Source organism: Calidris pugnax, unplaced genomic scaffold, assembly GCF_001431845.1.
Source record: "Calidris pugnax isolate Ruff unplaced genomic scaffold, ASM143184v1 scaffold26, whole genome shotgun sequence".
NCBI classification, from domain to species: domain Eukaryota; kingdom Metazoa; phylum Chordata; class Aves; order Charadriiformes; family Scolopacidae; genus Calidris; species Calidris pugnax.
Genome location: NW_015090765.1, coordinates 855,541 through 870,453, shown reverse-complemented (window position 1 = coordinate 870,453; position 14,913 = coordinate 855,541). Strand labels below are relative to the sequence as shown.

Below are 14,913 nucleotides of genomic sequence, written 5' to 3'. Positions count from 1 at the left end.
TTTCTTTTGGAGTCTCCATGTTCTCATTTAGAGACTGAACCCTGGCTGGTTTTAACCCAGACAGTCCCAGTTGCCCAACCACACCCCAGCTGTCAGCACAGGCAGAGGCAATCATGCTGCATGGCAACGTAGCAGAGTGGACATGAACCACATAGAACTGCTTGGCTCAGGGACCAGGGACTGCTCCTTGGAGGAGACAACATAATCCATGAAGGTGTAGCCTCTTTGCATCCACTTGCCTCCCAGATTCCCCAGAGTATCCTTATTTCCTGCTCTTGCCTTAATGTGTTTAGTGGTAACTATTTCCTTGCCCAGTGAGTCCTACTACTTCACAAAAGGAGTGCCAGGTACACAATAGTATAGGAAGAACCCCCAATCTGTCCCCAAACCCAGGAAGAGTAAGGATTTGCTCAAAGAGGTAATTTATCTTAACAAGTCAGGGAGAGAGCTGTCCCCACAAGCTCACAGACTGTGCCCTCATACTGACTCAGCTTTTTAATTCTGTAATTACTTAAATATTTAGTTGAGTGCAGCTGTATTGCAGACTAATATTCCCATTTCTAGGTTATCTTTGTAGCCACATTTTTCATAGGTGTGGCAGTGAGACAAGAAAGTCATTGTAATTTGGCATTTGGAAAGTTGGCACACACTTTAATGTCATCTTCCCTTTTTAGCTAAATGCTGTTTCAAAAATCTTCCATGTTAGACATGGATGAAAATAACTTAGAGATTGGAGGAGCTGTAATTACTTAAATATTTAGTTGAGTGCAGCTGTATTGCAGACTAATATTCCCATTTCTAGGTTATCTTTGTAGCCACATTTTTCATAGGTGTGGCAGTGAGACAAGAAAGTCATTGTAATTTGGCATTTGGAAAGTTGGCACACACTTTAATGTCATCTTCCCTTTTTAGCTAAATGCTGTTTCAAAAATCTTCCATGTTAGACATGGATGAAAATAACTTAGAGGTTGGAGGAGCTTTTCAGACAGGAGTCAATAGAAACAAAAATCCCACTCTATGTCAGCACAGTACAAGCAAGTGCAATTTAAATATTCCACACATTTTCACAACTGTTTGAGTTGGAAGAAATCAGGACTGGACACTGACCATAATCTTTCTAATGGCATTTTAAATTTGTTGAGCACGTTGGCAGTTAGCCAGTTGTCTGACAATATTACAGGAAAGGGGTTAGGTCAGAATGACCTAGACACAGGCAGGAAACCCATTACCTTCTCAAGGCATTCTGCTTGGGATAATCATTTCCAAACCTGCAAGAAGGAATGGATCGTGTGAGAGCAGTGAACACCTGGGCTAGTGAGCACTACAAATGTGTAGAAGAGTTGATACTCCCCTCATTGCTGCTTCAGAGAAAGAGCCCTAAAAAGCTGAATGCTTTTTAAGACAAAAAGCTTGACAGCATGTGTTTGGGAACGTAGTTGCTTTCTGGTTCAGGATAACACCATCAGGCAGTACCACCTTAGGGAACCAAGGAGGGCTTTTGCCCTCAGTGGGAAATGCTGTGGTTCCAAAGTGCAATATCACTTTCAGATTGGGAAAGAGCAGCTGTGAGGGATATAACTGAGGGCAGTTACTACCAGACCGTGCTGAACAGAGCAGAAGGCTCTGAGGCCATGCTGTGGCCTGAAAACCACAGTTTGGTACAGTTCCATACCAGCTACTTGTGGCACAAAAGCACTCTGGTCAGCCATCTGATCTATTTACTTTTCACTCTCGTGTCTGTGACACTGCTTGAGAAAAGTCCCAAGAAATCCAGAAGAAAACACTGAATGTGTCATGGTAAGAAAGACTATTTTTCTCCTCCTCTTGATTCCAAGGCTGTGAGCTAAATCATGATGTTGGCTTTCCTTTGCCATCCACTTGTAACACATAAACAAAGCAACCAGTCTTCTGTTGCAATGTGTCTGAGGTAGCTGTAATCACCGTGCTGACTGATGGTAATTGGTATTTGCTTTGGTCAGCTTTAAAGTCACGCTAATTAAAACTGATCTTCCTACTTACATATTGAAAGAAACACAGTATCTGGAGGCAAGATCATGTTGTCAAGCATCCGGGGAAACTTTTTTATTAAATCCTCGGGCACCAATGTCTGCCTCCCTCAGAGCTGGTAGCCTCCATGCTCCAAAAGAACATTGTCATATTCTCTAGGCTCTTGTCCTCTCAATGTGCATCAACAATTCTACCAGTAGGTCAAGGAAAGATTATTATGCTAGGTAGCAAACAGGCACATACTGTCAATTGGGCATTTGTGTGATAGCCAAAGACATTTACTATTTTTTCTGACGTTTCCTCTCTCCTGGAGCATTTTCTTGAACATTTACTATTTTTTCTGACGTTTCCTCTCTCCAGGACTTCACTGGAGCATTTTCTTGAACGCATACTGTCAATTGGGCATTTGTGTGATAGCCAAAGACATTTACTATTTTTTCTGACGTTTCCTCTCTCCTGGAGCATTTTCTTGAACATGCATAACATCCCCAGAGACCTGTAGAATGGGGAACAGAGAATACTGAAATAGGAGGAAGAGCTAGGGAATACAGCATAGACTTCCTCAGGTGTGGGCTTTAGTGAGGACACTGGAATCAGTACAGAATGTCTAATAAACCCTAATTATGCACAATTTAACATTGTCTTAAAATACCTCCACCAGCCTGTTGCCACCCATTTTAAGTTGATTCATTATGGAATCAGCAGAAAATGCTCACCCTTCTGAAGCAGTAGGAACTGCCTGCTGTGCTGGTTCAACTGGGTGTTGTCCATCCAGTCACTCACTAGCTACTGACATTTGATAAGATGAGACTGGAATCAGAGGCTTCAGAACAATAGAACGTCTTTACCTTGTAACCTCTGTCTGCTCCACAAGACTGGAATCAGAGGCTTCAGAACAATAGAATGTCTTTACCTGGTAACCTCTGTCTGCTCAACAGTCCTCTGCAAAGACTTCAAGGTGATTTGAAATCTAGTAAAATAGTTTTCAGAGGATGCCTTGCAGTTTCATAAGAAATTACATGTTTTCACTTGCAAAAACTTGAAATAGGTGCCAGGAAAACTAAACTAAAGAATTTCAAAATCAGATTAAACAGATATCAGTGAATTTTCCAGGACTCTTCCATCCTTCATTTTCTAACTTTTTAATACCAATGCTTTTGCAAGAAGTTCAAAAAAGAAAGTTACAGTGTTTGTGCCTTGTTCAGGCTTAATTAATGCCATGTTATTTCATCAGTGTTTTTCATAAACCACTGATAAAACTAAAGATGTACTTGCTTCAACATCCTCCTTAAGATGTTGCTGAACTCATGTTAAGTATGTACAAAGATTTTATAACTGAAGATACATATGCATCAATCTACCTATGTTATCATTTGACAGCGTTGTCATAAGATGCTATTTTTAGTGACAATATTTCCTGCTTTAATTCTTTTATTTTTTGTTATTCTGGCAAACATGGAACCTGTCTGAAAATAGGTTCTGATGTAAGTGAGAACCACAAAAACTGTAGGTTCCAAATGACTACAAGAACTACAAGATGTTTTGATAAAGCCAGATTTACCAGCAGGAATGTTAACTTTTTCATTGTTCTGTAATATAGGACTGTACAAAAGAAAATATACTTATTATGCTGGTGTAAAACCTTTTGACAGTTTGGTAAGCATTGCATTCCTACTTTCTTTTCTGTCATGTAGGGCATTGCTGTCTTCCATACCATTTAGTAGTTGCATAATTGTTCCCTTTCAAGCACACAAACAATGAGGTCAACTTGAGTCATGTCAAATAACTAGAGCGAATACCACATATGAAACCATTTAAGATAACAAGTCATGTGATCACATATATTACCTCTCGCCTGGATTTTCTGGATCATACTAGAAGTGTGTTAGAATACACTAAAGCAACAGAGCTTACCATCTGACTGTTTGTCTATGATAAGCAACTGATGAGCAGTTTATTGCAAAGTATTTCACACAGAAAAGCTAGAGCTGAAAGTTACCTTCATCTAAATCATTGTGTTTCTTCTTTAAACTGACCTTTTCAAGGCAAGATCTGTGTTTTCCTGTAGAAAAAATCCATCAGGGATGAAGGTTTAATTTTATTTTAGTGGGCTTAATAACATTCAGCTATGTTACATTTTGAAGCTGCCTAATTATCAGATGTAACATCTGGGATACAGTATCCATCAGACTCTCTTTTATCCAAACTGGGCACAGATACAAGAAAGTGTTATTTGTATTTATTAACTGGAACATATAGAGAAAGGTCAACACTTTCCCTATTCATCCTTCATCAGCAGAGAGGCTGGTGAGAAAGCAGGGTAAAAGTAAAATTCCTTAATCAACAAAAACTTGTGTCTTCAAAAATATGCAAGACACATGAAAACAAAGACTAAGCTTCTTGTCCCTGCATTTTTTTCTTGTACTGAATATCATTCAGTTCAATTATACTCATAGAGCACATCGCAGACCTCTGATGTTCTTAACTGAAGTCGAAATAAGTGATTTCTCTCTTGCTACAGTCGTTGTCGAGAAGCATTAAAACACTGTTACTAAACAAGCAGCAGTTCAGAGAAAGCATAACATGGTTACAATATTTCCCATTAATGTTTTATTCCTCTCTGCAGCACCCTTGAAGTAGTTCAACTGGTCAGTTGCTTCTCTAACCCTCCTAACTACTTGTGATAGCAGTGACAATTACTGGCCTTTCAATGCAAGTTTTTCTGCCTTGTGTCTAGACAATTTGTGCCTCTTTCTTTTTTATTATCTACACAGCAAGGCCTCACAGAGAAGAGTTAACTCTCTTCTAACCTTACCATCCTGGAGAGTTTCAAGCTGCTGCTGGAGGCTGTGTGCACACATAGGTTGAACAGTCCTGGTGGTATCTCCTACTGTGTAGATGTGTGTTTCTGTACCTATGTGCTCTCATTAGCCATTTTTCCAGTCATCTGCTACAGCACTGGCACCATTCACGTTCCCAGTATAGCACAATAGAGCGCCTTTTCTTGCATGGAAGGGATTCTCAGTACAGAAGCTTTATTCATAATAACAGAAAAGATGTCTGACTAGGTTAGAGCAGTAGTCTGTCCAGGCCAAAGTGCTGCCCCCACTGTCTCCTGCAGTGAAAGGACATAGTGTTTAGGGACATCATGTGAACCTGGCCACTTCCTGGGGTCTCTTCTCATACACTTCCAGCATCACTGGATAAAGGATTTTAAAGAGCATACCTCTGATTGTTGCCTATAGTATCTGATTTGCTACTGGTTTGGGGTTTTTGGGGTTTTTTGACTTGCTGATGCTGTCTACTTCCACATTCTCTCAAGACAAGAAATTCCAGGAATTCACTAACTGCTGTGTAAAAAGAGTAGGTGATTTTTTATCAGTTTTAAACCAATTCCCTGCTAGTTTCAGTGAGTTCCCCCCCCCCAACAGTTGTAATATTACAGGATTTGATGAATGAAACTTCTAGGTTCACCTTGTCTACCACCTTAATGATTTTGTAAACCTAAACCACTCCTCTCTAAATGGAAGAGTTCCCACCTTTTTAGTCTCTCCTCAAGTAGAGGTTCTCCTCAGCCGCTCCATCCCCTTGACCCTTTCCATTGCTCTTCTCTCTGCCCTGTGTAGATCCCTTGTCCTTGATGTATAGATCAGATCTGTGTGCTGAACTCCAGGTGGAAGTGCACCAGGGTTTTATACAGTGCCAAACTGACCGCTGTGTCACATTCTCAGTAACCTTCTTGATAATGCCCAACATACTGGCTTCTGGCTGTTGCTGAGCACTGAGATGGAAGATCACCTTTTCCCCTTCAGCGTCTCTGATTTGGCCAATAGCACCTATTCTCTTTCTCAAAGCACTGGCCTTTTCCAGCCCCTTTCTCCGTGATAGGTTTGTAGGGGTTTTTTCTCCAGTCATGTTTACTTTGAATAGATGAGATCTACCGGCATTAAAATTCAGACTAATTCAGTGACCGGTGGCTTCAAAGTGCTGTGTTTTTAACCAGAGAGCAGAACAGAATCCTAACTGGAAACCAAAACTGGATCTGGAACAGAATTTGAAATATCATTTTGAAGCCCTTTCAAACATTTATATGTATAAGAGTTACTACTTTAAAATAGTAATTGAACTGAGATCTGGTATCCCCTACAGATATTTGTGCAGGACAAGAACTGTTTAGACTAGTTTTGTCATAAGGCTTTGTTTCAAGACTGTAGCAGGAGTGCCCTGGCTGCTCTGTGCTGCTCTTCAGATTCTCACTGGGCTTGTTCATGCAGCGGCCTGCCCCCAGTGATCTTCAGTCAACAGCCTTAAGTGGAAGAGGGCTGGTAATAGCTTTGATTCTTGTTCTTCTGTATCTGTCAGTTGTGTGGTTATTACTAACGATGTGCCCTGGAGGTGACAGTAGGCCTGAGTTTATCAGGCCTTTTCCCATCAGTCCTACGGTGTGGCTTACTGGGTAGGTGTGTTTATACACACATATCAAAAATAGTGTGACCAGCAGAAGCAGGGAGGTGATTGTCCCCCTGTACTCAGCACTGGGGAGGCCACACCTCGAGTGTTGTGTCCAGTTCTGGGCACCTCAATCCAAGAGAGATCTGGAGGTGCTGGAGCGAGTGCAGAGGAGGGCAACGAAGCTGGTGAGGGGGCTGGAAAACAAATCGTATGAGGAGCAGCTGAGGGAGTTGGGGCTGTTTAGTGTGAGGAAGAGGAGGCTGAGGGGAGACCTCATCACTCTCTACAACTACGTGAAAGGACACTGTAGAGAGGTTAGTGCTGGTCTCTTCTCACAGGTAATTAGTGACAGAACGAGAGGGAATGGCTTCAAGCTCCAACAGGGTAGGTTTAGATTGAACATTAGGAAAGAATTTTTCACCAAAAGAGTGATAGGGCATTGGAACAGGCTGCCCAGGGAGGGGGTGGAGTCACCATCCCTGGATGTGTTTAAGGGATGTTTAGATGGGGCACTGAGGGACATGGTGTAGGGGAGGACTTTGTAGAGTAGGGGAGATGGTTGGACTCGATGATCCCAAGGGTCTCTTCCAACCTAGACGATTCTATGATTCTATCTTTGGGTGCTTCCATGAGCTGTATTTGTATGTGTGCATTCATCTAGTGGGCAGTGGCAGCTCAGCCTGCTCGTTAGTCCTGTCTCCCACTGCTCTGCCAGTAATTAACTGCAGTGCCTCGCCTTATTTGCAGCTGTACCTGGGGCCTCACAGATTTAGTCAAGAGTGAAGCTGCTTTTCTGGCCCGGGAACATAACTGATGCCTGTCTTGAGGCAAGGAAGCAAAGATGTAGGCTCAAGTAACTTCAGGGATGAAGGTCCATGCGCCAAGTGTGCCCCACTCATACAACATTTCCATTCTCACCTTGTAACCATTCATAATAGAGTATGTAGTAGGTAAGCTGGGTGTGCTAAATGAACCAACTGGTGAATGACTGTATATCCAGCATGGAGAACATTTAACCAGCACTTATTCCAAACCAGAGGTAAATAGATGGTGGACTATTTCGATGACTTGTTTTAAACACATTATGAATAAAGGGCTGGATGTTGTAAGTAGGCATCATATAGCGTACCATTTTTTGAAGAAACTCTATGGTGATAGAGATGAAAAGGAATATTTTGATGGAAGGGTCATTTTTTAATACCTGTTTGAGTTACTCAGCAGGATTAAAAATAAAATATAAAAAATCCTTCACACAAGCCAAGATATTTACAGTCTTTTTTACAAGTCACCTCTACTGTCCTTAGCTTCATCAGGTAGAATTTGAAGAAGCCCTCCATACCAGATATGCTACTTCACTCTTGTGTAAGTGTTGTTGGCTCATGTGGTATAATAAAACATTTTGCAGCAGTTTATTTATTAAAATAAGAATACCTGTATTATACTAAGTGCATAGCTTACATAATCATATCAGAGTAAATACAACTGTGCTTTCAATCCAATACAAAAATATCATTGCTGAAAATATTCCCTCTGTTTTTAACAGTTAGAGGAACAACATCAGTTTGGTCATCACAGGAATCCAATACAAAAATATCATTGCTGAAAATATTCCCTCTGTTTTTAAGTTAGAGGAACAACATCAGTTTGGTGATCATAGAAGCTGACAGCTCACACCTAACAACTACTGAGGTGGTGCATTGTTTATGCCTTGTTTAGATAGATGGGAGAGACAGGTCAGTCTGATTCAACACCCTGTCCTGATTCCTGCCATTTAAAAAGCTCTCTGTCTAGAAATGAAGAGCGTATGTACATCTCTCCAATCCTGAGTTCTCCTGAAAAGGCTGTACTGGTCTTTCTGATTTCAGCCTTCTTTACTCATCAGTAAATAGGGAATTCCTGTAACACACATGAGCCAGTGTTCTCCTTTGATCCCTTCCTGTCACACCTTGAAAACCATATTTTCTAAAAGAATGCTATGTTCACTCTTCTCTTGGTAGACAAAAGTGGTATTGGAATAGGAGTACCCGGGCATCCATTTGGCAAAGTGTAACCCCTGAGCTTCCTCAGAACAACAGAAAGAACAGAATAGTTTCTTTTGTCCATCTCTCGGAATATGTAAAGGTATTGTGCTGTTCCTGCTTTTTCTGAGTAAAGCCCAGGAGGAATGAAAAATTTGAGTCTCTGCCTTACTCAGCATATTGAGCAACTAGCCCAGGCCAGATATAAAATTCTTCTAAATGCAGGCCTCCCTGCGGGCAGCAGCACTCTACCACTTTGACATCCAGCAATAATTTTAAATGAGAGTGATTTATTTTTCTTTAGAAGGCAGCAGATGGCAGCAAAGTTGTACAGATGCGCCAGACTAGTAGAAGAAGAAAAATATCTTAGTACACATACTCTAACAACATTCCATGGAAAAAAATGTATCATTTGTTTCTGTCTGTCTTGCAGTGTGGTTAAGACAATAAATCAGGTTTAATAGCTCTTGTGCACTTGTAACGTGAGGGTTTTTTTCTCCCCATTACCAGGAGTTAATGAAATGAGATTGGGATGAGATGATGTGAATTACCACTCAGTAAATCATCTTTGTCTCTGCAGGAGTCACTTCTTTGTGCAAATCTTTTTATATCCTTCATTAAACAGATACTGATTGCCTTGTGCAAATATTATCACAAAGTGCTAGACTGTCTGTGTGTGCACATGACTGACAGAGGAACTTTGACTGCCAATTTCTGCTGTGAGCTGTGTACACCACTCACTCTCTCATTTGAATTAGTTGTCTGAATACAACCTTTTCCGAGTCTTCAAAATAGGTGATAAGATTATTTTTTTTTGTAAAGAAGAGAGAGGAGGAAGGAAATGCTACTATACAAAGTCATAGTGTTTAAAACATGACAAAAAATCCTACTGTATTAAATAAAAAAAATGAAGTCTGGGTTTTGGATGAGAACACTACAAAGTCATAGTGTTTAAAACATGACAAAATCCTACTGTATTGAATAAAAAAATGAAGTCTGGGTTTTGGAAGAGAACACGGGAAGTTTCTGGGATTCAGTCTCTACTCATGAACACATTTAGTGTTGCACTTGAGACATGTATGTTTGTTGAAGCTGTCATTGCCAGCAGCACTTAAGAGGAGCAGCAGTGATCATACATTGCTGAACTCATTTCAGATTGAACCAAGAGTCTGGATCTGAGTTACCTCTTTTTGAGTTCCAGTCCCTTACTTCTACCTTTTAGTAGTTTCTTTCAGTCTTCAGAACTTGTGAACAAATGCAGCATAAAGCAAAACTTACGATACAGGCATTCAGTATAAAAATAGACGTGTTTTTGAAAGCAAGCTGGGGCTTAGAGGTTTTTTCCCGCTGAATTTGGTAGAAGTTTTGTTTCAATTAGATGGGATCAGTCTCAGGCCTGGGATTTGATGTTGAGATTCCTCTTTGGCTCACCAGTTCATCACCACCAGAATGTCTGATGTCTGTAGGCAGTAAAGAGACTAATGATATATGCCAGTTGCATATTTTTCATGTTGTTTATCAATAAAGGGCCAGACTATGAATTTGTTCCTTATGTAGAATGAGATGCAGAGCTGCACAGCCCCAGGAAAAAAATGTCTTAGGAAAAGTGACTTAGAAATCCATCACTTTTTCCTTGTCTCTAAAGAGAACAAATTTACTTTACAAGGTGCAGCTGTCTTCCTCCAGTGTGCAGACTCAGATCTGCTCCCAAATCTTTATACACAGGCAGAGAAGTGTAGTGGCCTCTCAGAGTTTGCTGCTTTCTAGCAGAGAGCCACACTAGAGTCAGGTCATGTAAGGGGACAGGAGGAACCCACCCCCTTTTTGTCCTCTTCTGTAACAGCAGTAGGATGAAATACATGGTGGCCTTTTGGAGTGTTTCATTTTCATGGTAACTCCTGTGACAGTAACCACCTATTAAAAGGACAATAATCGTGTTTCTGTGATGAACTGCTTAGTTTGCTCCTGAACTAACAGATAAAATCCATTACGTTTGTTCTTCTGTTTCTGCCAATACTACTGGACACCAGAGATTAAGACCGAGACATTTGTTTGTTTATTTTTACACCAAGTTAGCAAAGTATGAAGAAAATATAAACCGTTTTATAATTGCTGGAAAAGTTACATGCAATTTGCAAACTGACAGATCTGGGAAGTGATAGTTGACTGAAAGTACTGGGGGAATATTTATTTTGCAAACCTATTCTGAGAGTCAGAATTTATTACAAAATATTTCCCTTCAGCTGCATTGTACTGATCTTTCCTGACTTTGGAAAAACCCAGGCTTTTGTAAGTGGATGGGAGACTCAAGGAGGTCCAGTTAAATGTTTGGTAAAAGTTATCACAGAATCAAAGAAAGTAAAAAGATTCCATTTGGCTTTCTCATTGCTGTTGAAGTCGCTAGGAATTTTGTAAGCAAAACACTCCAGTCTTATCAAACTATTAGCATTGATTCTAGTCTTAATGGAACCATTTATTTTTCATTTGGAGACCCTATAGTTATCAAGCATTTTGACTACTGTATATATATAGCATGTAGTAAAAAGCAAAGTTCTTTACAAAGAACATGAACATATTATGGTCCTTCTCCTACACGGCCCTCCTCCAAAGAATGAAGTATTTAAAAATTAAAGCTGTTTCAAAGCTGACACAACTTATTTGATGAAAAGAAATGTTCTTTAAGAAATATTTGGATAATAAAAGCAAACTATTGTGAACACAATAAACAAATGTTAGTTAGGCATAATTGGATTCAGTTATTGGTTGTACTCAGTCACGCTGGAATTTTTTCTCCTGATGCCTGTGTGCTCTACGCTACTTAAAAATGATGTGAGATAATATAAAACGGTGTATTGACGGCACAAGGAAAATATTTGGATGGCTGTCTGGAGTTGCCATTATTGGCTTTAATTATGACTTGCTGTCCTTTGGGTACTAAATGAGCCAGAAAAGGCTTCATATGTGCCAAAGTATTCATTAGTATTCCCCTTTCTGTCATTGTACTTGCAGTAAAAGTTTATATCTGGCACCTGACTGCAGTTCTTATTAGCACGAACCAAGATGCTTTGCAGATTTTGATAATCGTCTGAGAGCACACCAGTGTCTCTACTTTTTGGATACAGTAAAAGTTGTTCCTAGGTAACAGTGGCAGGACAATTTGACCACTTTCTGATGTAGCTGGAGAACAAGCATTTTTTGCAGTCTTCCGTGTGATGTGGCTGCTTAAAAGTAATTTTTGTGGTACCAATTGGAGAAAGACAAATAATTACTAGTTTCTCTCTTCCAGGTTAGGGGACCTGCACTAGGACCTTATGGGAAAGCACTTGTATATCAGCATTTTAGGCCCTTTGCCACCATTCCATATAGCACTAATAATGGAGCCACAAAAATCTTTCTGAGATTAAAAATAGCCCTTGGAATCTATTTTGGTAATAAAAAATTGTCTATAGTGTAATACTTTTTCTTTGCCATAGGGAGTCTCTAGGGTAGGTACAAAACAAAATAATAAGTCATAAAGAATATTCCATGAACTCTCCTGACACTTCACTCTGGAGCCTCTGCTGAGAATGATGACCATTCCTTTGGCATCCGCTCCTGAACAGACTGGTGGACAAGGATGAATTCCTGCTCTGATACATTTTTACCTTTGCAAAACTTAATTTACACTTAGAACCTTGTCTGAACTGAACTTATAGTCATGTTTTAAGCAGCCTTTGAAATGCTGGCCGTTGGCGACCAGATTGTTCTTAGAAATAAATACGTGAAGAAAGGCGTTGGGTAAATGGATGCTCCTGATTTTGGAGCCATTTGATGACATCTTCCATTTCTCATCTGTCAAATTAGAGCATAAGCTGGCCTTGACCTAAGCACACAGCTCTTCTTGACCTTCAAGAGGAAGCTTGCTTTCATGGGCTGATATTGTTTCACACTCTTCTTCTCCCTGAAACCTCAGGGATTTCAAAAGCCCTTCACTCCTCAGAGATTTTAATCTAGTTCATGTATGGATTTCAACTGCTGTTTAAAGATTAGTGTCCAACATTTTCCTCTGAGGTATGTTCATAGTGAAAAGATGCTTAGCCAAAGTTCCTCAGTAACGTTTCCTGCATGGGCAAGAGGAAGAGCTTGGTCTTTATTCTTTAAAAGACATGGTTTCAGAGATTTGGGGGGTGAGGTTAGAGGGAATTAAAAAAAAAATCTTTTCTTTAGTTGCTGTTTTTTGCAATGCTGGAGCGAAAAGATGCTTAGCCAAAGTTCCTCAGTAATGTCTCCTGCATGGGCAAGAGGAAGAGGTTGGTCTTTATTCTTTAGAAGACATGGTTTCAAAGACTGGGGGGGGGGTGAGGTTAGAGGGAATAAAAAAAACATCTTTTCTTTAGTTGCTGGAGTTTTGTTTCTCCCTACAAGTGCGGCAGGTGGTGCTCTTGATCCTTCCAAAGGGAAATTGCACTTCCCAATCTCCAATAACGTCGGCATTATGCTGTCCAGCACCAGTTTTCTGCTTTTAGCCTTGTCAGGTTAGTCCAAGGATCTTTCAGCTTTGAGCAAAGTGTTTTCTGATAGCGAAAGGGAAAGGAAGGAAGAAAGGTACTTTAAGCGGGGACTGGGTTTTGGCAGTAAATGAAGAAAAGATCAATACAAACAGAAATTACTAGTTGGCAGGTACGTGCTCAACCATGCTTGTAGTCCAATCCAGCCTTATGCCACAAGTTTAGATGATAAAGATGCCAGCTGCGTAACCCATAAGTAAAATACTGTAGCTATTAAATTTTATGGTTCTGTTGAAGTAATTTTGGATATTCTATGTACTTTGAGTAGGATCACGCTTTCACGTACACATTGTAATTTCCCAACACAAGCACCCCAAGTCTTATAAGCAGCAATTATTCTAATTTCAAGATCTTTCCTGATTTGAGAGTAGCCACCTGCTTGTTTCTCAGCTGGCAGCTATAATCTGTGCTGAAGATCATGCGTTTGCTGTCACCCCTTACATCTTACAAGATCTGGATCAGAAAGGCCATCAGCAGTAGAGAGGTAAATTCTCTTCCAGCTGGTAACAAACAGATGGTAATTGAAACTGGCAAATGTCACTATATATGCACTTTCAAAAAAAAAAAAAAAAAACCAACCAAACAAACCAACATTTCAAGTGGAAAACCCACATCTCAAGATTCCAAAATTCTTAGTTGAAAATGTTTAGGAAAGTAACTAAAAATAGGCAATTCTGAGCAGAGCTTCAAAACTTTGGGGAGAAAAACAATTCTGAATATATGCCAGGTATCTAGTCAGCTGGGTTCCCACCCAAGCTTTTTCACAGCTGTTCCTGGAAAGGCATCATTGCCAGTTCTTTTGAATTTTTCTTGTAAATGTATGTTCCTTGGGCATTTATTATGAGGTAAAAAAAATATGCCCATTTAATTTATTCTAGCGGCATTTTGTGTTGCTGTTCCCCAGTCCTCTCCTGCGTATGCTGACTATGTTCAGAGATACTATAAAATAGGGGAAAATGTATGTTTTATCCGAGCCGTTACTAAAATACACTTGTTTATATTTTAGGATTGTTTTCTTGGCTTGCAAAGAGTAGACACCAATAGATGGTGCTGTTGGTGCATTAATAGGGTTCAGCTTCACGTTTGTTTTCTGGTCTTCAGTTGGAATTTGTTGGGGTTTTTTTGAACACAAAAAAAAAAAAGGGAAAAAAAAAAAGAACAAAACAACAAAATCCCTAATGCTAAGCTTTCATCCAAGATGTTCTGCCCGCACTGAACCGGTCACCGTTTAACTTTAACCTGAACTGTGGCCCAGGAAATCCTTCAACATAAATAACCTTGGAAGCAGCCATGACCATTTTTGGAACGTGCTCCCTCAATAAATCTGTTACTTTGTTGTGCAATGTTGAAGTGTGCAGTTGTTTCTCTGATTAATTAGGGCAAAAAATAAACTCGCACGATCAATCCAAGCTGTGACACGATTCAGCCCTGGCTGGAACGGGTAGAAAAGGCCTCAGAGCCTTCCCAACAGCTCTGCCCTGGGATTCTAAGATGCGTGCTTGCTCCCGAATTTACTTGATTTGAGGAGATAAAGTGGCTACTAACAAAGGCTGTAACCAAAACCTTTTAGTCTGTCACAGAACTGCCGGGCTAGGTTAGTAAGGGTAGGACTCAACTAGGTAAGAAATCATTCATCTCGACCACCTGCCCCCACTAAAGGCAACGTAACAGAACTGGTTTATGTAATAGTGTTTATTTTATTTCACATATTACCCATGGAGAACAGCTGATACATTCTCTACATCTTTCACCAGTCTGGAATGCAAGATTAAAAAAAAAAGGTACGGAAAAAGAGTTTAACGTTTGACATTCACGATATGAAAAATAGAGGGGATACAATGTTTTAAAATGCCCTTATGCAATATATATATATATAAAACGTATAAAAA

At 40.0% G+C, this 14,913-nt stretch overlaps 1 long non-coding RNA gene across 1 annotated transcript in view; it reads left to right on the top strand.

Annotated features, from left to right (window-relative positions):
- The window catches only part of LOC106902787, a 46,279-nt gene that overhangs the window by 23,408 nt on the left and 7,958 nt on the right, over positions 1-14,913 (top strand). The gene's annotated exons all lie outside the window — the stretch shown is intronic.